Source organism: Chionomys nivalis, chromosome 18 (genome assembly GCF_950005125.1).
Source record: "Chionomys nivalis chromosome 18, mChiNiv1.1, whole genome shotgun sequence".
Classification (NCBI taxonomy): Eukaryota; Metazoa; Chordata; class Mammalia; order Rodentia; family Cricetidae; genus Chionomys; species Chionomys nivalis.
In genome coordinates, this window is record NC_080103.1 from 43,092,974 (window position 1) to 43,114,719 (window position 21,746).

At 41.0% G+C, this 21,746-nt stretch overlaps 1 protein-coding gene across 2 annotated transcripts in view; it reads right to left on the minus strand.

Annotated features, from left to right (window-relative positions):
• Positions 1–21,746, minus strand: part of Tet2 (tet methylcytosine dioxygenase 2) — an 85,384-nt gene that overhangs the window by 37,524 nt on the left and 26,114 nt on the right. For both annotated transcript variants that reach the window (XM_057793240.1, XM_057793241.1), the window contains exon 2: positions 20,026–20,170. The gene's annotated coding sequence lies outside the window, so the exon portion shown is untranslated. The remainder of the gene's footprint in view (positions 1–20,025; positions 20,171–21,746) is intronic.

Below are 21,746 nucleotides of genomic sequence, written 5' to 3' on the forward strand. Positions count from 1 at the left end.
TGGAGGGAGATCGTGGTAGCATATTTAAGGGACAGTTAGACATTTACAGTACAGGTAAACCCAATACAATGGTCTCTAGTAATACAGTATTGGAGCTCCATAGACCACTTCTAGCATTTAATTTTATAATCATTAGCATTTTTAGGCAATGACAGAATTATCACAGGTAACCAACCATCATGATAGTCATTCTTTCTTCAATGACAAATATTTATTGAACAGACCCCTTTGTCAGGCACTGTTGTAGCCACCAGTACACCACTGAAGGAAAGAGGCAAATATCCTTGCCTTGCTAATCTGATATTCAAATGGGAGACACAATAAACTCAGTGTTGAGAGAGTTCTTCATGGCGGGATGGTAGGGGATTTTATACAGATGTTATATATCAGGGAACGGTTACAGGTGGACTTATTAAATACTACGCACTTAGAAGAACTATCATTGATGGAGTGAAATTTGAAAAAAGTCTTAGAGGTAAATGAAGATAAATCTCTAATTAACCAGGATGTTAAATCAATGCACTGATTATTTTAATATAGGTCCCATCTCTTACCTTCTCCCTAAGTCAAGGATGAAATAAAACAAGGAAGGAAGGCAGGCAGGCAGAGAGGGAGGGTGGGAGGAAGGGAGTGAGAGCTGGTTTTGGAGGTATATATTTATAATTCCAGAACTTGAAGTGATGGCAGAATGGTTAAGTTCAAGACTGTGCTCAGCTACATAGCAAATTTGGGATGAGTAGGCTACCTGAAAGCCTATCTTCCACAAAAACCAAAACACCAAACACCACCACCACCAACAACAAAAATACATGAACAAAATATAGAAAGTGTTTGAGGTAACCAAATTACCATATCCAAAGTGAGATTTACTTCAAATGTGAAGTAGAGCAAAATGCTTCCTTTACTGAAAAACTTCATAGCAAACAGTTGCAACATTGGGGGAATTACATGCTGTCATACTCATAAAATCTGCTTTCTCAAAGATGCTCGGCCTGAAACTTTGTCTAAAAAGGTATGCCATTTGTGTCTCTCAGAAGTTTTGTTCAAACTTGAACAACTCCACCCTCTTACTGATTTCATCTTAATTGACTGTCTTCAGTGACAACCTAGTCGTTTTCTTCTTCCTGTCTTGGAAATCGTTACCATGCATCCATTAAGGCTTACATGTCTAAGGGCTACATAATGACTCTTGAGAATAAGAGGGGCCCTCTTAAGGATCAGCAAGAGACATCAACAAATTCACTGCCCATCATCAGCTTCAGTTTAAGATGCGTCTCTATGTGCCAGCCCTAAGGAAGCCAAGAAAAACAGGACAGGCGCGGTACGTGCCTAAAACCCTAATGTTCCACTGAGGTGGAGGCAGGAGGATGAGAAGTTCAAGGTCAGACTAGAGTAGGCAAGATGGTTCTCATGTTAGTTTATTCAGAGAATTGAGTAAAAGAAGTCCTCTAGTAAGCCCAGGGAAGTAAAGAGATCTTGGGTAATCACATATCTAGGTTTCCTACAAGCTTAAAGACAACTCTTTAACTTGAAAGGTCTGATGAACATTAAGATTACCTATTTGTGTGCTACCTTTATGTGTGGTGATGTCTATGTGTGTGGGGTGGCAATAAGACAATTTCACTGTGTAGCCCTGCCTGATGTGGAATTTTCTTTCTAGACCAGATTGGCCTCAAACTAGAGACCTGATTGCCTCAGGTCTGCTGGGATTAAAGGTTGATTTCACTGTAGCTCAGGATGGTCTGGAAATCACTATATAGCCTATGCTAGCCTTGAACTGGCAAGATTTCTGCCTTAACCTCTCTAGGACTGAGATAAACAGGAGCCGCCTTGCCTAGTTTAAATATATCACTCCTGAGGTGCTGAGAATCTATGGGCCCGAGGAACTGGTACCATGTCAAACTTAGATGGAGCGTTAATGTCAAAACATATGGTAGAAATGGATTTTGTTTATACTAGTGTTCTAATTTATTCAATTGTTTTGCCTTTAACTCAGTATTTCTATCTTGGTGGGACACAAATTGGTCACAAATTTTTACACGTAAATAACTTTTGAAATAGTAACTTCTGACATAGGGCTATGTAGAAAGAGTAGACTCTGGGAAGGCCACCACACATGAAAGTACATTTTAAGATAATTTATTTTTAGCTTTTACTTTTTCTTTAATTTTTTTGTTGTTGTTTGAGACAGGGTTTCTCTGTGTAGCCCTAGCTGTCCTTAGAAGTTCCAGTGTAGCCGAGGTTGGCCTTGACCTCAGAGATCCACCTGCCTTTGCAGATACCACCACGTGCGGCTTCAGCATTTTTTTCTTCAGTAACATTAGTATAGCAGTTATTTAGTTAAATGTTAGTGTGATTTATCAAATATGCCTATTTTAATTTTATAAATAAATGAGAATTTATCACTAACTTTATATACCCCAGGTCCACCCATCTAGGTAGTACTGCCCATAGTGGGCCCTCCTACATCAATTAATAAGTAAGAAAATACCCCCATAGACCTGCCCACATGTCAATCTGATGGTCTTAACTTTTCAAGGTGAATCTAGCTTGTGTCAATTTGATAGCACACACATATACACACCATGACTCTAACTTCAGATGACTGCCCCATAACTACTAATCTTATAAACATTTAAAAGTACCACCCAGGTAATTTAAATTGTAAGAAGTAGAAATTGCAATCCACTGAATTAAGAATTTGAGCTTTGCAGTAACAAACATGGGCCAAGTATCGCCATTTAAAAAGCTCTTCCATTAGTTTTCTAACACGGGCTGGCAAGTAGTCAGAAAACTGTAGAGAAATGGTACCCATTTGAGGAGAGTTCGACAGCACCATGTCTCAGGGCATGCAAGCATAGTATCCCATGCATCATTACACAAGGCAGATTATGGTGTATTTGACACATAGTCTCACTGGTTCAAGTTAATTTCTTACTGAACTGTTAAGTACTGTGAAAAACAGTGTGTAGCTGGGTGGTAGCGATGCATGCCTTTAATCCTAGCACTTGGGAGGCAAAGGCAGATGGATCACTGAGTTTGTTCCAGGACAGCCAGGGCTACACAGAAAAATCCTGTTTCAAAAAAAAACAAAACAAAATCCCCAAATAAAAACAAAACCAAACAAACCACACCAGTGTGGACTGCTGGGGAGCACCTTCCGAGCTTTCTCCTAGCTAGAAGTAGAGTTGTCGACCATGACAATAGACCCAAACAAAAATGGGCCCACGAAGATTCACAGTAGTTATCAAGTTTCTTGGCAAGTGTTACTAGTGAATAGACAAAGAAATCATTCCAACATCTGCAGTTAGCAAAATAAATGTAATTTCACTAGTCTATCATGTTTCAGTGAGCAGTACACTGATATAAAGATATAGTGTAAAGATAGTTCAAAGCAGACCAAGATGAGAAGATAGTTTTCATCACGCTTATTCCAAGCATCTGTCTAGACCAGTGGTTCTCATCCTTCCTAATGCTGAGACCCTTTCGTACAGTCCCTTAGGCTGTGCTGACCCTCCAAACAGGAAATTACATTGTTGCTTTAATTTCGCTACTATGATGAATCATAAATCTAATATGCAAAATATCTGTTGTAACCCCTGTGACAGGATCATTTGATCCCATGGGGTTGCAACCCACAGGCTGAGAACCACTGCATTAGGGTTTCCTCTATCACTGATTCTGTTCTGTGTTGAGAAGAACCTCCCCTGCTAGAGGCCTCAGGGTTCTGTCTTAGACCCTCACAATTATTTCACAAGATAGAACAAAAGTAGCATTATCCAATTTGTTTTTATGAAGTCATGTGTTACCTTGGCACCCAAATTACATAAAGCCCAAGGAAAGAAAGAGTTAGACAGTCTTCCTCTGTGAACATGAATATTTTATTCTGTGAATATTTTACACTTGCAGAGGAAGCAACACAGAGAGAGATGACTGATGCAAAACTTCTTAAGAAAATATTTGCAAACGGGGCTTGGTGGTGTTGGGTACACCATTAATCCCAGCACTTGAGGCAGAGGCAAGTGGATCTCTGTGAGTTCAAGGGCAGCCTGGTCAGCAGAGTGAGTTCTAGGACAGCCTGGGTAACACAGAGAAATTCTGTCTCAAAACAAAACAAACAAAAATGAACAACAAAAAAAAGAAAGAAAAGAAAAAAACTCAAGAATAAAAAAAAAACATCTACCATAATCAAGTAGCTGATTCAACATATGTACATTGATAAATGTAATCCACTGTATAAATAAACCTCATTAGATGCTGAAAAGGTCTTTGACATAAACCAACACCCCTATATGATAGAAGTCCTGGAGAGATTAGGGCTACAAGGAACACGCCTCTATATTATAAAGGTGGTTCATAGAAAGCCCATAGTCAACAACTTAAATGAAGAGAAACTCATAGCAATTCTAAAAATCAAGAGCACTCTTTTCATACCTATTCAGCATAGTACTTGAAGTCTTATCTAGAGCAATAAGACAACTCAAGAAGATCAAGGGGATACAATTTGGAAAGGAGAATTCAAAGTATCTTTATTTAAATACGGATGATGAAAATATATGTAAGTAATAAAATTTTCACCCAGGGAACTCATTCCCATTGGCAAATGGACCAAGAAAGAAATCAGGGAAATACCTTTCATAACAGCCTCAAATAAAATCTTGGGTCAACTCTAATCAAGAAACTGAAAGACTAGTATGACAAAAAAAGACTTCAACTTTTTTAAGAAATTGAAAAAGATATCAGAAGATGGAAGGATCTCTGTGCTAAAGGATCAGTAGAATATAATATAATAAAAATGGTCATCCTACCAAAAACAATCTATAGATTCCATGCAATCGCCATCAAAATTACAACATAATTCTTCACAGATACTGAAAGGACAAATCAGCTCTATATGAAAGCACGCACGCGCGCACACACACACACACACACCAAGATAGCCTAAAGAATCCTGTATAATAAAAGAACTGATGGAAATATTACAGTGAACAGAAAGACTATATTCAAAGAATAACTATGAATTACTAAAAAGCAAAAACTACAAACTACAGGGTATTTTTTATTCTGAATTTTCTTTTTTTTTAAATTTCATTTTACATTCCAACTACAGTTCTCCCTCCCACTCTTCCTCCTGCTCCACATTGCCTCCCCCCAAGCCCATCCCCCATTTATTTCTCCCAAAAGGTAAGGCCTCCCATTGGGAGTCAACAAAGCCAAGCACATTCAGTTTAGGCAGGACAAACCCTGCCCCCTCCCCGGCACTGCATCAAGGCATCCAACCATAGGGATTGGGTTCCAAAAATGCACCAGGGATAGATGCTGGTTCCACTGCCAGGGGCCCCTCAGATAGACCAAGCTATATCTACCACATGCAGAGGGCCTAGTTTGGTCCCATGCAGGCTTCACAGCTGTTTGTCTAGAGTTCATGAGTTCCCATGATCTTGGTTCAGCTTTCTATATAGATTTCCCTGTCATGATCTTGACCTTTCTTGCTCATATATACTCTCCTCCCTCCCTCTCTTCTACTGGATTTCTGGATCTTGGCCTGATGCTCGGACGTGGATCTCTGCTTCTGGTTCCAACAGTTACTAGATGACGGATCTATGGTGACAGTTGGGGTATTCATTAATCTGATTACAGGGAAAGACGGGTTTGGGCTCCCTCTTCACTATTGCTAAGAGTCTTAGTTGGAGTCATCCTTGTGGATTCCTAGCACCAGGTTTCTCCCTAACCCCTCCATCAAGGTATCTCTTTCATTGCTCTCCCACTCCATCCCTCCCCCAACTCTACCATCCCATTCCCTCATTTCTCATCTGCCATCCTTCTCCTCTACTGCTCCCAAAATCACCCCCAGTTTACCCAGAAGATCTCATCTAATTCTCCTTTTCAGGATAATTCTTGCATCCCTTTTAGGGTCTTCCTTGTTACTTAGCTTCTCTGGAGCTGTGGATTGTAGTCGGGATATACTTTACATCTAATATCCACTTATGAGTGAGTACTTACTATATTTGTTTTTCTGAGTTTGAGTTACATCAGGATGATTTTTCTAGTTCCATCTATTTGCCTGTAAATTTCATGATATCATTTTTTTTACAGCTGAGTAATAAATATATAAATGGACTACATTTTCTTTATCCATTATTCTTTGGTTGAGGGGCATCTAGGTTGCTTCCAGGTTCTGGCTGTTACAAAGAATGCTGCTATGAACATTGTTGAGCAAATGTCCTTGTGATATGATAAGAAGAGTAGTATCACTGGGTCTTGAGGTAGATTGATTTCCAATTCTCTGAGAAGTTGTCATACTGATTTACAAGTTTGCACTCCCACCAGCAGTGGAGGAGTGTTCCCCTTACTCCACATCCTCTCCAACATAAACTGTCCTCAGTATTTTTAATCTAAGCCATTCTGACAGGCTACAATGTAAGTATAAGAAGATTTGCATTTCTCTGATGATTAAGGATGCTGAGTATTTCCTTAAATGTCTGTTGATCATTTGAGATTCTTCTGTTGAAAATTCTCTGTTTAGATCTGTATTCCATTTTATAATTGGAATATTTGGTATTTTTGATGTCTAGCTTCTTGAATTCTTTGAATATTTTTATTTTTAGATCAGCTCTCTGTCAGATTTGGGGTTGGTGAATATCTTTTACCATTCTGTAGGCTGTTGTTTTGTCTTGTTTACCAGGTCCTTTACCTTATAGAAGCTTTTCAGTTTCAGGAGGTCCCATTTATTGATTCTTGTACTCAGTATCTGTAATACTGGGGTTATAGTTGGGAAATGGTTTCCTGTGCCAATGCATTCAAGGGAACTTTCCACTATCTCTTCTATGAGGTTCAGTGTACCTGGGTTTATGTTGAGGTCTTTGATCCACTTGGACTTGAGTTTTGTGCATGGCAATAGATATGAATCTATTTTCATTCTTTTACATGTTGACATCCAGCACCTTTTTTCCATTGTACAATTTTGGCTTCTTTGTCAAAAATCAGGTGTTCATAGTTGTGTAGATTAATATCAGGCTCTTCAATTCAATTCCACTGTTCCACATGTCTATTTTTATGCCAATACCAAGATGTTTTTATTACTATAGCCCTATAGTGAAGTTTGAAGTCAGGGATTGTGATGCCTCCGGAAGTTCACTGTGAGAACATTTGATGGGAGGGTTCTCTCATCAAAGGTCCTAATTTAGAACAATACATACAATTGTTGGAAATGACTCACATTAGCTGCAACCCAATTCACAGGGAGCAAGTATTTCGTTCTCTTGGTCTTACCATCTATCCAGCTGACTATTGGGTGCAAAGGACCAGAGACAGTGAGGACTCTGTACATTTACTAGAGTATCTCAGCCTGTCTAAAGCAAGAAACTTCACATTTTCTTCCTGTCCACAGAATACAGGACCCTGACATTACTCTGAAGAAATTCAAACTTCAACTATTGTTAATCCAAATAAATCCTGATCGTGTAACTCATATCTGAAATAAACAACCATGGTAAACTCAAAGACTTCAGACTTCACCCAAACAAGCACATTATATACAAACCATCTATTTTTATTTATTATGTGCAAGTTGTGACTTTTTAAAAACAAAATTCAGAGCCAGGGGTGGTGGCAAATGCCTTTAATCGCTGCATTTAGGAGGTAGCAATAGGCATCTGCTGTCTGTGTTGGTCCGAGTTGTGACCAGCAAATCTCAGGACAGCAACACAGAGAAACCTTGTTTTAAAAAAAAAGAAAAACAGAACCTTGAGTTGGCACACACTTTTTTTTTTCCCCTAGCAGATGCTAAAATTTAATGGCTTTGTCCATTATTTCCTTCTTGATTCTAAACACTTGAATTTCAGAGTGGATTTGATAACAGTTTAGTTTTCGGTAGCTTTTGTTTTAATTGGTATCAAGTGTCCTGCTGTCTTTCGTTATGGCAGGTCACCATGTCAAAAGTTCAGGGCAACACCAAAGAAGAAAACTCATGCTATTACCCTCCATCTTCAGGATTCGTTGGAAACGTTATCTGCTTGCTTGGGCTCTGGGTTCTGCCCACTGCCTCTTCACTGTTTATCTCTGCCAGGAAGAGACTGGGTTTGCTCACACACTAAGACTACAAGATTCATACAACAAGGTGGCCAAATAAAAACACCTTAGCTTTTTTTTGTGTGTGTGTGGGGGGTGTAAATGCTGTATTCATCCCAGAGAGAAACTTGGAAGCACTCAGAATATTTGGGCTTCTGCAGTTTCATGGTAAAACAAACAAATAAACAAAATCACACTCGGGCAGTCAGGGTTGGAAGGTAAGCACTTTTAGCCGCGGAGCTATCGCTCCAGCGCCCACACTCACTTTTTAACATTTATATACGTTCATACATTTAGACAAAAGGCATATTCTAGCTCTATTATACAAGAATATGTTTAAATTCCATTGCAAAAAAATACCACTTTCTAAGATTTACAGTTGTGTTTAGCAAATTGAATGTAAGAGCCAGGTATGATGGCTCCTCCCTGTGATCCCAGGTAGAGGCAAGAAGGTCAGCATTCAAGGCCAGCCTGGGCTATGGATTAACTTTAAGGTCACCTGAACTGCATGAGATTGTCTTGCAAACAAAAAGCATATACAAATAAAAACTGTAAATGAACACCTTAGCTTTTAAAAACTTATTTCATGGTAAAAATCAGCCTAGTCTTTGTACCCTTTATGACTAAAGGCAGGAAAAATAACTAGAAAATTAAAAATAAGCGTGAGGGGAATCCTAGACACTCCCAATGAGTTGTTATGGAGAATTCTAACTAATGCTGTTTGCTTGAACGTCTGCTAAGGATGTTTTCTGCCATTTCCCCACATTTTCTACCATTCCTATCACAGTAATAATAATGATGCCTTTAAGAACACTACATTGAGCCTATAGTTCATGATCCTAAAGAAGCTAAGTAATAAGGTGAACCCAACAAAAAACATATGTAGACCTACCTGGAAATTGGAAACAGACAAGATCACCTGACAAAATTGGGAGTATGGGGATGGGAGGTAGAAGGAAGGGGAGAAGGGGAGGGTTGAGGAGAACATGAGGGAATGGGATAGTTGAGATGGAGGAAGGACAGATTTGAGAGCAAGGAAAGAGATATCTTGTTTGAGGGAGCCATTACGGGGTTAGCAAGAAACCTGGCTCTAGAAAAATCCCCACGATTCCACAAGGATGACCCCAGCTAAGACCCTAAGCAATAGAGGAGAGGAGGCCCAAAATGGCCCTGCCCTGTAGTCAGACTGATGATTATGTTAAATAGCACCACAGAACCTTTGTCCAACAACAGATGGAAACAGAGGCAGAGAACCACATTGGAGTTCTAGACCAAGCTCCCAAGGTCCAGTTGAAGAGTGGAAGGAATGAGAGAATATTAGCAAAGAGGTCAAGACCATGAAGGGTTCATCCGCTGAAACAGTCTACCTGAGCTGATGGGAGCTCTCCAACTCCAGCTGGACTGGGAAGGAACAAGCATAGGACCAAACTAGTCCCTCTGAATGTGGTTGACAGTTGTATGGCTGGGGCAGACTGAGGGGCCACTGGCAGTGGCACTGGGATTAATCTCTACTGCATGTACTGACTTTTGGGGACCCTATTCTCTTTGAAAGTATACCTTGCACAGCCTAGATATAGTAGGGAGGACCTTGGACTTTTCACAAAGCAAAGTGCCTGACCCTCTCTGAGGACTGGAGGGGGTGGAGTGGGAGAACATGTGGAAAGAATGGGAGGAGGGGAGGAAGTAGGAATTTGGATTCTTATTTTCTTTAATCAAATAAATAAATAAATAAGAATACTACAAAGTCAAGACAGCCAGAGTGACTTCCCCAGAAGAAAGAAAACAGCTGGACTCTTCCAGCTGCGGAGGCACACCAGGCCTGAAGGATAAAACCACCACCAAGGACAATCATTTCAGTTTCTTTGACCCCCACCCATAAAACTATTTTCACTGCTACTTTATAAGTGTAATTTTGCTGCTGTTACGAATTACAAATACCTGATATGCAGGATAAGATCCACGAGCCCTGGGAAAAGGCCACTCGACACAAAGAGGCCAAGACCTATAGTTTGAAAACCGTCGTATTAATGCCTAAAACCCCTTCTGGTTTAGTTTTCAAGTCTGCAACTCTACCTTATGAACTCAAATTGAAGCCAGGTGTGGTGGCGCGTGACTTTAACCCCTTGCTGGCCTAGAACTCATTATGTAGACCAGGCTGTCTCTAAACTCAAATCTGCCTGCCTTTATCCTACTTAAGCAGCTGAGATTAAAGGCCAGGAGTGCTGAGATTAAGGTGCGCACCTTCCACCCCCTTAGTCCCTTACCTTGAAAGTCTGCTTTCTATTTTAAGTTTCTTTGAAGCCAGTATCCAACAGTAGAAGTCTTTCATGAGCTCGTTTCTACACTCATGGATAAAATTAAAGCACAGAGAAGTAGAAATATTATAAGCAGACTCCTTAAAATGATTGAAGAAAAACAAAAATTCATAAATGTATTAGTATTAATATATTCAATACTAGGTGACAGTAGGAGTTCAGATTCAAAGTTTTGAGAATTTTTAGAAAAATGTAGATGAATCTACACTGTTCAGAGTCTAGCCATAAGCTCTCTCCTAAACCTCTATAGGGAAAGCTACAGAAAACAAAGCTGTGCTGTTTACTCCTTACTTGGAAAACTTTTCAGTTGGAGTTTAAAAAAAAAAAATGCCCGCAGACTGTGCAGTGAAAAGCCTCCTCAGTCCCTGCACAGCAGCTGAGCGGAGCACGCAGATGCCATGTGCTATCCCTGCGTCACAGTCACATGCGGAATGCTAACCCAGAGAGAGAGCGACGCTCTTTTCCCAACAAGAGGCTCAGCAGTCTACAGCAAGCTATAAAGTAAGGGATGGGGCAAGCTGGAGAAACCAATGCCTTCAAGTCCAAGTAGCCAAAGGTAGCAAGTATCCCATCTGTCCACAACACGGCTGAAGCTACTCTGACCGCAATGAAAGGACTCACAGTCACACGAGTGTGCATTGTTTATACTGCTCAGGCTCACAGAAAGGAGGACCAGTGTGATGGGTCTTCCTCAACTTGGTGGGCTGAAGGGCCAAGGGAATACCATACATAACCTGGACTAGAAACCAGGACAAGCGAAGAGGACCCAAAGTAAAGTGCGGACAGGCAGGAAACAACTCCCAAAGCGTTTTGATGAAGATTTCTGGGAGGAGCTTGAGGGATTGGGATGGTTAGGATATAGGAAGGATGGATATTGGAGCAGCGAAGTATATATCCTAACTAAGGGAGCCATCTTAGGGTTGGCAAGAGACTTGACTCTAGAGGGGCTTGCAGGTGTCCAGGGAGATGTCCCCAGCTGGTACCTTGGGCAACTGAGGAGAGGGAACCTGAAATGATCCTATCCTATACTGATGAATATCTTACATATCACCTTAGAACCTGCATCTGGCGATGGATCGAGATAGAAACAGAGACTCAATTTGGAGCAACGGTCTGAGCTCTTAAGGTCCAAATGAGGAGCAGAAGGAGGGAGAACATGAGCAAGGAAGTCAGGACCACGAGGGGTGCACCCACCCACTGTGACATTGGAACTGATTTATTGGGAGCCCACCAAGGCCAGCTGGACTGGGACTGAATAAGCATGGGTTGAAACTGGTCTCTCTGAACATGGCAGACAATGAAGGCTGATGAGAAGCCAAGGACAATGGCACTAGGTTTCGATCCTAATACATGAACTGGCTTTGTGGGAGCTTAACCTGTTTGGACGATCACCTTCCTGGACCTAGATAGAAGTGGGAGGACCTTGGTCTTCCCGCAGGGCAGGGAATTTGGACTGCTCTTCAGTATTGAGAGGGAGGGGGAATGGAGTGGGGGGAGGAGAAGAGGAGTGGGGATAGGGAAAGGGGAGTGGGGGGGCAATATTTGGGAGGAAGGGGAGGGAAATGGGGAACGGGGACAGGTGGAAATTTTAATTTAAAAAGAATAAAAATAATTAAAAAAAAAGATTTCTAAATGTCCCCCTTAGGTGACTTTCTCAGCTACCTAGAGTCTACTACATACAGGACAGGTAAATCCTTCTTCCTTTAGAATAAATGAACAGGGAGAAGAAAATCCAAAATACCCGTGCTGCAAAAATGGAGTCCAACCGCCTGCTTCTCCCTTGCTCTCATATTACAGCCGACACAGAAAATTTATGTGAGCCACACGGTGCGTGAGCATCTCTCCCGAGTAACAAGCAACTCGGGAGGGTAGCAACTACAAAAGGGTAGTGCAACATGCCCTTTTATTTTCTTTTTGTATAGATAACTTTCTATGTAGATCTCACTGGCCCAGAATTCTCTGTAGTGAAAATTAACCTCTTTAAGCCTTCCAAGTGCCATCCATGATTACGGGAATATGCCACCATGCCATCCTTTGTTGAGAATCTGGACAGAACATCAGGTCTCAGGACAGGAGTTCTGGCACAAGACAGTCCCCCTGTAGTGATACTTTGTTTGTGTTTTAACAAATGAAGCTTGCCTGAGGATAAGAGTGCAGAGCCAGGGAGTGGTGGCCCACACCTTTAAGCCCAGAACTCTGGAGACAGAAGCAGAGGGATCTCTGTTAGTTCAAGGCCACCCTGGGCTACGTCAGATTGAATCTGTCTAAAAGAGAAAAAAAGCTCACACACAGGTCATCCCAGCACTTGGGATCCCATGCCTTTAATCCCACACCTTTAAGCCCAGGAGACAGGAGTGATGTGGCTGGGCAGAGAGAGGGTTATATGGCAGGAGCAGACAAGAGCTCATGGCAGACTGAGGTTTGGTGAAGACAGATGCAGTCTGCAGATGCAGTCTGAGGACAAGATGGCTCCTTCAGTCTGAGCACTGGCAGAGGTAAAAGAATTCTCTAGTGACGGCTGCTCTGTTTCTCTGATCTTCAACATTAACTCCCATATCTGACTCTAGGTTTTTATTATTAATACCAATTAGAATTTGTGCTACAGTCTCCTCTATCAGGTTCCCCAATATAGATGCTAGTTGAAAGTCTTGGTCATTTTAACTGTTTCAGTGGGCTATAATCAAAACTTTCACAACCTTTTCCTTGGGTTTTCATTTGCAGGAGTTTGAGGCTTGGGCTCAAAAGCAGACAGTGCTGGGAGTGTTAACAGGCAGGCAGAAAAAGGCAGAGGGGTATGAATGAATGAATGAATGAATGAACAAATGACTCACCCCAGTGCTGGGATTATATATATATGCAACTACACAGCCAGCTATGCAATTTCTATTTCAAAAGAATGTGTAATGTGTCAGGTGGGCATGGTGCTGCATGAATTTAATCTGGGAGGCGAAAAAGTAGGCAAATCTCTGAGTTTGAAGCCAGCCAGTGTTACATAGTAAGACCTTGTCACAAAGAAAGAGAGAGAGAGAGAGAGAGAGAGAGAGAGAGAGAGAGAGAGAGAGAGAACAAACCAGTAAACTAGCTTCATTTCTATCAGCACTAATAATTTCTGACTGGCCAATTGGCATAACTACACTCCTGTCCCTACTTGAGATTCAGAGCTACAGACATGGCTGGCATTCTCTAGAACTTGGACATGTTTTCAAAGGCTTGAATCTGTATTCCCAGATCCTGTTTAGTCCCAAGCAACTTTAATCTTCGGGTTTTTTTTTTTTTTCCTAAATTGACTTTATTCTAGGTCAACATCGTTAAAGAGATTTCTGTTTCCTTTTCTGAGCAACTCTTTAGTCAAAGAAGAAAGTAAAATGTTGAAATAAATACCAGAAAATGGTAATGAGCATAGCACATCTCAAAATACATAAAATGGATGGGCTGTAGTGAGTTATAACTTGAGTCTTAAAATCCTTTGTTTCCGGAGGAACAAAAAGAAAATGTTGGTATCCAATTCAATGGTTTAAGAGAGAACTTGATGTGGTAACAAAGAACCCTGTGATCTTATCGCATGGGAGGTACAGGCCAGGGAATCAGGAGTTGAGATATATCTTCAGAAAGAAAGGAAAGGAAATTGTGAAATTTGTGTGGACCTAGAGAAGATCACATTGAGTGAGATAAACCAGACCTGTGAGCAGAAAGACAACTGTCACATGCTGTCTCTCTTAGTTCCAAATCTTCAGAGTTGAGTACATGGCCTGGAACAACTGCAGAAACCAGGAAAGCAGAAAGAGACCAGCGCTGGAGTAGGGGAGCAATGGCAGGATACATGTGATCTAATCAGTGGCTCTAATTAGGGGAAAGAGACAGATACAGAAGGAGAGGGGAAGACAAAATAACAGCAAGGATGTCTTACCATCAACTATCTATTGTAGATAAACCTGCTATAAACTGAGGCTGGAGAGATGGCTAAACGTGTAAGAACACTTTCTGCTTTTGCAGAGGACCTGGTCCAGTTTAGAGCACCCATGTGGCAGCTCACAACAGTCTGTCACTCCCGTTTTAGGGGACCCAGTACTCTCTCTGCCCTCTGTGGGCATCAGGGATACTTAAGCTCCACTTATACATGCAGGCCAAATGTTCACACATAAAAAAGTGCCATAAACGTTTGTGCAGGTTTTTATGTGGATACAAAAATCTTTAGTTCACTTGGGTAAATACTCAAGATAAATACCAAGTTGTTGTTGTGTTTAAATCTAAACCCTCACCAAGATTTAAGGACAGTGCATTCTTTGGTCAAAAGTTACAAAAGTCTTAAACAAATAAAACATTCACTACAGGATCAGAAATTCTACAAGTAGAATATTATTGGCCTGATGTTAATATTAAAAAAACTAAGATGACATGCAGCATCTTCATATTTTGATAAAGAATCTAGTAAGTTAATACCTGAAATGATGATAAACATTTCTAGAACCTCACTGTCCACTGTGACTTTCTTTTAGACTACGAAGTGCTTTCACCAAGACTCTCATTTCTGCTTAAAATATCTCATGAGATCAATAGAAGTAACTGATACTTCACTGGAAGAGGAAACTGAGACACAAGAGTGGTGAAAATGACTTTCTCGGGGCCGCTCTATTTTAGTACGGTCTACTTGTTCTAAATGCAAAGGACACGTCACATGTGGATACGTAGTTATGCAAAACTGCTGCCCAGCTATTTATGAATTTAAGGATTGCCAAAGTCCTCAGCTGAATCCTATGGCAATGTTCGTGTTCTCTCACTCAGTTCCCTACGTTTTAGTCGATCTACAACAGGGTTTTGCTTTCACATAATTCAGCCAGGGCTCAGATCATTCTACGACAGAGTAGAGAGAAGAAAGAAATGATATAGAGCTCTTGAAAACAGACAATCAAGCCTTCCAAATATACTTCTGCTGTTCATTTACTGAACAATTATATTCTATTTTTTAATAAACTAACTAAAAACACAGGGTCAGCAAGACAACCCAGCAGGTAAAGAAAAGCAGTTGAATTTGATAGTTCCATCCTCACCACACACCTGGTAGAGGGAGAGGCCCCACTTCCAAGGGTAGTGTACCATGGCACACTCATTCACACACACACACACACACAAATAAGTGCAATAAAACTTTCAAAAACTGTACATATGGTTAAAAATCATTTGTAGACTAGAGACGACTGTATGAGATGATCTTTTGTGTCCATTTTTTTTTTTTTAAATCCTACAGTAGCCAAGTAAAAAAAATTCTACGGTAGCCAGGTATAGTAGTGACCTATAGTCAGGCTACCTGGGAAGTGAGGCAGGAGGATTACTTAAGTCAGACCAGGCAACTTAGTATGACCTCATATCAGTAACAGACACATAACAAACTATCCCAAGATTCAAAGGACAAACGCATCAAGTTTGTTAGACAAATGCCTACAGACTTCAGTTCACAGGGCTGAACTGGTTTGTAAGGAAGAAACCCTGAAATCTTCATTTGAACTGTAGGTGAAGATTGAAAACTGTGGAGTAGCAATAACTGTGTCGAGAATATCAGATAGAGTTGTCTGTTTCTAGAGGGACAATGAGAAATAGGTCATTAAGAAACCCATGCACTACCCTAAAAGATAAACAGAAAATGAACACATCATCAAAAACTACCATTTCAGGTGGCGGTGGTGGCACACGCCTTTAATCCCAACACTCAGGGAGGCAGAGGCAGGCGGGTCTCTTGAGTTTGAGGCCAGCCTGGACTACAAAGAGAGCTAGGGTAACATAGAGAAACCCTGTCTTGAAAATCAAATCAAAACCAACCAAAGACTCAATCATTTCTTTCAAACTACTGAAGCAGGAAAGATGACTTATTTAAACAAGGAACCTTTGGTAAGTGTAGATAGAGGGGAAAAAACCTAGAACTTGGGTATATATTCTTGCACACAACTTTTGTACTATGCTAGCATTTACCTAAATTTTAATTTATGGTTAAGAGACTTTTAGAAACTTATTTGGCTCATTTCAAATCTTATATGAACTTTGGCTTCAAATATGTCCCAATTTGTCCTTTGAAAACAATAGGGGGAAATTTTAAACTAGTCTCCTTCATCTCCTGTGTGCAACTAGTATCTGAATCCTCTTGATTATTCTCTAAATATATCAGGTCTCTTTTTCCATTTCATTCCTATCTCTTGGCATAATTCAGGTCTTTACGGTCACCCTGAATCCCATATCTCCCCAAAATTGCATTACTGGGGATGAGCTCACTTTGCTATCCACTGTGACATTTAAAACCAGTATTTGCAGGACAGGGTGCAGTAGCCTTTAGGTTGATCTGATCCATTCTCTCACCATCTGCCCACAGGAGCTCTACAGGGAGTGGCATCCTCATCCAACCTCAGGGTCCATGTCATCAATATACTACACCATAGATTTCGCCCTCCACTTCTCCACTAGGACGCCACTCCTGTTACCTCCCATCCTACAAGATCCAGAGCCTGCCCCCTGACTTTCCCAGGTCCTCATCCATTACCACTTACCTGAGGATATGGACAAATATTTACTGATGGAACTCCCGTAAGCTGCAGCACTCTGGTTCTCCTTGGCTTCTTCTGAAACTTTTTCTTAATCTTTGTGACTTTTTTCTATTACTTAGAACATTTTGCCCTAATTAAATGCCTTTATCTAATATTCTCAACATGTCTTCTCTGACTGCTGGCTCTCCAATTAACTATCTCATAAGCATTCCCCATTTCCTCTTTCTTGTGCATATATCTATGTGTTTGTTTAAAACATCAGGTCTTGCAAGAGTGCCCAGTCTCTGAACCCTGGGCCCAAACAGTCCCTCCTGCCTCAGCCTCCCAAGAAACCAAAAAGCAGGCATATAACATCATGTCCAACTTTGTTCTTTACTTTATGCTTAATAGTCTTGCTATACAGCATACTGCCTTCTTAAAACTACCATGGTTTTCCTTTGTCTCCTTCAGACTCCTAAGGTCACCAAAGACAGAGATTTCTGTCTGCTTCCTAGTATTTGATAGGCATCCAAGAAAAACTTCACAAAAGAAGAAAAGAAAAGAAAACTTCACAATAAATTCCTATCTTAAAAGGTTCAAGGGGAGATAAGTGTATATAGCTTTGGTGCAAAGCACATGCCTAGCATGATCAAGACTCTGGGTTCCATCCCCAGGACTGCATATAGTTAGAAACACTCAAGTGTGGGGCTGGAGAGATGGCTCTGCAGTCAAGCGCACACACTGCTCTTCCAGAGGACTCAGTTCCTTTCCCAGCACTCACAGCTGCTCACAGCTGTCTGTAGCTCCATCACCCTCTTTTAGTCTCAGAGGGCACCAGGCGTACATGTGGTGCACAGACATGCATGCAAAACACTCATTCGCATCGAGAATTAATTAAAGAAATACTGGAATGAAACAAAATAGAAATCGAAGGAGCCATTAGGATTGGTGATAAATAATAAAACCGTTAACAGTGATAACAATGAAGGACATGGTAGCATAAAACTAGGAACTCGCATTGTGCCTGACCCAACACATAGTACCTTCAAATCAATCCCATTGTCGTTGTCTGTTCTAGCCTAACCGCCAAGTAAAGCAGGCTTTAAACAGACCCTTAATAAATGAACTCCAATGAGCCCTAGACTTATTTAGCACTGAAAGTTAAGTCCTAGGCTGAGTTGATCCAACGGTGAGTATGAGTGTGAACTAAGGTTGGAGGGTGTGGTTAAGGGAAAGTGCTCTGCAGCCAGTCACTTCTCAAACCGTGAACATTTTCATTTCTAACCCTCTTTTGTTATTTCTCTCACACTTTCCCATAAACTTGCACACTCCCTTCCTCACCCACCCCCCACCTCCAAGAAGAGAATCTCTGAGTAATGCTGTGATCTCACTAAAGAGATAAAAATTCCATCTTAAAATATATGTTCTCAGTTCTCATGTAAAGGACGAGAGCAGAATGAGTGGCCACAGTTGGCATCCACGGGGTGAAGTGAGCAACCATTCAGTGAGCAGAAAAAAAAATACGTAAAGAATGCTTTGTTCATAATGACCCAAGATTTTCCAACATGAGCAGAGAAAGAGGAAGTCTAAGAATATTAAGAACCAAGAGGAAAATCTTCATTCTGAGAGTTCCCTTTCAGTGACCTGAAACCCCCTGGGTAAAGAGGTAATCTAGGCAGAGATGCTAGCCTCCGAAGCCACAGGGCTTTAACTGAGGACACCGAGAAGGATTTCTCAGCATCAGATCAGCATCTCAGAAGTACCAAGTGGCAGCGTGGATGCCTACATCCTCAGGCCCAGAGAATGGGTGTGGAGATTATAGCTACCCAGCTTTCTGGGGTACTCATCACGCTGAATATATAACGACACACTGAGGCTGAACTACTGCTAAGAGTTACAGGGGAAACTGCCTAGATCTTCTTCTCACTCTGACCTTCAGGGCTCGCCCACGACAGTCACCCCTAAAACTCAGCTGCCTTCTAGTACAGGCAAGCCCGTATGCAGAATGCATTCTTGTTTTCTGTTGGGGGGAAAATCCATTTGTTTCCTACTTCTATACATGCATATAAGTAAATGAACTGGTTTTATAAAGAATTCTTACTTAAGGACAAGAGAGATGGCTGACTCAATAGGTCAATGTTGCTTCTGGCAACCCTGATAACCTGAATTCCATCTCCAAGACCCACATGGTAGAAGCAGAGAACACACACACACAGTAAATAAATTAAAATTAAAAACAAAAACAAAAGAGTAAAACTAAACTTAGTTTAGGGTTAACAAGATAGGTAAGGGTGTTGACTGCCAGGGGTCACAACCTGGGTTCTGTCCTCAGAACACACATGTAGAAGGACAGAACCCTCAACTTCAAGTTGTCCTCTGAACTACACACACACATTAACACACACATTAACACACACATGCACACATACACTCATACACTCGCACACACATTCATTCACACACAATATGGAATGTCTCCTTTTGAGTAAATAAATGTAACAAAATTTTACCTTTTTTTAAGAACCTTTAGTTTGGGAAACTTACTAAGAGTTTGGTGCATTAAAAGCAAATTGGTCTTTATCAAGATCAGCTTTAAAGACACAAGAAATTATTTGGGTTTTCCTCCACCCACAGCCTGTGTTTTTGTACTTTCAAAGCTGTATGGGTGCCCTCTCTGATCTGCTGTGCACACCTTAGTTCTCTGCTTGTGCTCAGATGTCAACTGCTAAAGCTACCTGCTTCCCCCTGGGAGTGTTCACTTGACAGACCAATAACCAAATACAAATATCACTGACTTAGTCTTCACAAGACAGGAATGTAGCCACAAGTGAGCAGCAAACAGAGGAGAGGGATACTGTGTCAATAATAATAATAACAAGTATTTCTCTATGCTTAGTTATATGCGAAGGCTAATTCTTTTTTAGAAGAATCAGACATTAAGAATCTGGTAGGAATTCTATAAAAATAACAACAATCCCCCCAAATACAGATAGGCATAAAAATCATACAATGTTAGAGATTGATTTTAAAATCTAATCCTTGTGTCTTAGGGAGTTAATCATCCTAATTCCCAGTGTGACTTGGAGATGCTTGGCATGCGAGTCAAACATCCACTGTGCCCCATGCCTTACCAGCAGCGCTGTCCCTCACTGCTCCTCCTGGATCATGTCCTGTTGACCGTGTGTGAGCCCATCTCCTGCTTCCAAGCACCGCAGCGGAACAGGAACAAGGGACATGGAGAGTCTTGGGAGGGTAAGCTGCTGAATGTTTACCAGCCTAGAGAAGACAAAGTTCATTTATTCTTCGTTTGCCAATACCACAAGGCATCTACGCCTATTACTAAGGTGTGATATGGTTTTTTTTAAAAGGTCTCAGATGCCTAGGACTGTTGTCTCAATTATATTGATTACTTAAAAAAATTAGGATTAAAAGATTTTTACCAAAGCAGTGATACTTTTAAATATCCCAACAAAATGCCCATCTAGGTGGAGCTTTGAAACTCCCAAGCATTCTGGTCCTCAATCCTTGCAATGGTCAACTAGGTTTCCTAACCATTGACTTACATTACTTCATCTGTCAGGCTCAGTGCCCCTCAGCCTGGCTGTAAAAACAGCATCTCAGTGTAAGGCTGAGCCTTCCACCTGAGAGTCTGACCTACTGGATTATGGAAGAACTTTGTCCCCAGGTAATTCTATGGAAGCCAGCTTCAGGGATCATCCATCAAAGCCCCAGCACTTACTGAGATGAAGCACTAACTCAACTTGTAGTATATATTCTGTATACATCGTGTGAAAGAAGTTCACGCTGGGTGCTGCGGAAAGGGGAAGGCATTACAACAGGTGGTCTCTATATTCTGGAACTTTCATTTCCTGATACTCATTTTAAAAAATGTTACCTGAGAAGAAAAATGCTTTGAAAACATAACCTAATCCACCAGTCAAAGATACAGTAAAAGTCTTGAGTGCTACAGAACACAGAAAACTTAGTGTCCTAAGGGTAGGGTGGAGTTAACTGAGTGAAAAATGGAGAGGGGGAAGAGGAGGAGCAAGACTATATGAAACTGGCTGGGGATGGAGGTTACCCAAACTGAGAACTGGAAGAATGAAAGAAAAAATGCAAAGCAGAATCTAAGAGTTTCAACAAAACAGTTAATGTACCACTATCCTGCACACTGGAAACGGCCCTGGAACATCTCCAGACAGTACCTAGAGTAGCACCAGCTGCTGACACCATGTTCCAGGGGTGACAGTGGTGTCACTGTGCACTTAGGAACTCTTGGGTTAATAGACAGTATCACTGCTTTGAGCAAGATTGTTCAATCATTTCTGTTGTTCTTTAAACAGGAAGTACTAAACTAACTTGCCACTGGCTGCCACCTTTTAGAGTCTCAAAAACATGTCTGGGTGGTTCCCACTTTCCTACGACCTTAGCAACACTTTTTGTTGTATGTCCTTTTATTTATATTTATCTCCACGAGCAGTAAGTGGGAGAAGGTTTAGGTGCTATAAATAACCACAGGTAAGATATTTAGTTCTTTATCTATACATGAAGTGACTGAGTCTGAAAGAAGAGAGTGACAGAGGAAATGACCAGCCGGGAAGATACTATAAGGAAATAAACACGAAATTCAGTAACAGTCTAGATATGCAGAGGAAAAAGAACGGTGCAGTTACAGTCACAAAGCTCTGGGTTTGATTGACTGTATCAGTGATGATATCAACCAGATAAATGTTTCATTCCTGGAAGGAACGCTGAGATGAAACATAAATTCTTCGCCTTAAAGCACATGAGGAAATCTAGGCATTTCAAATAAAGAAAGATGGAATTTAGGGATTCTCTCTCCTTCCCTTTT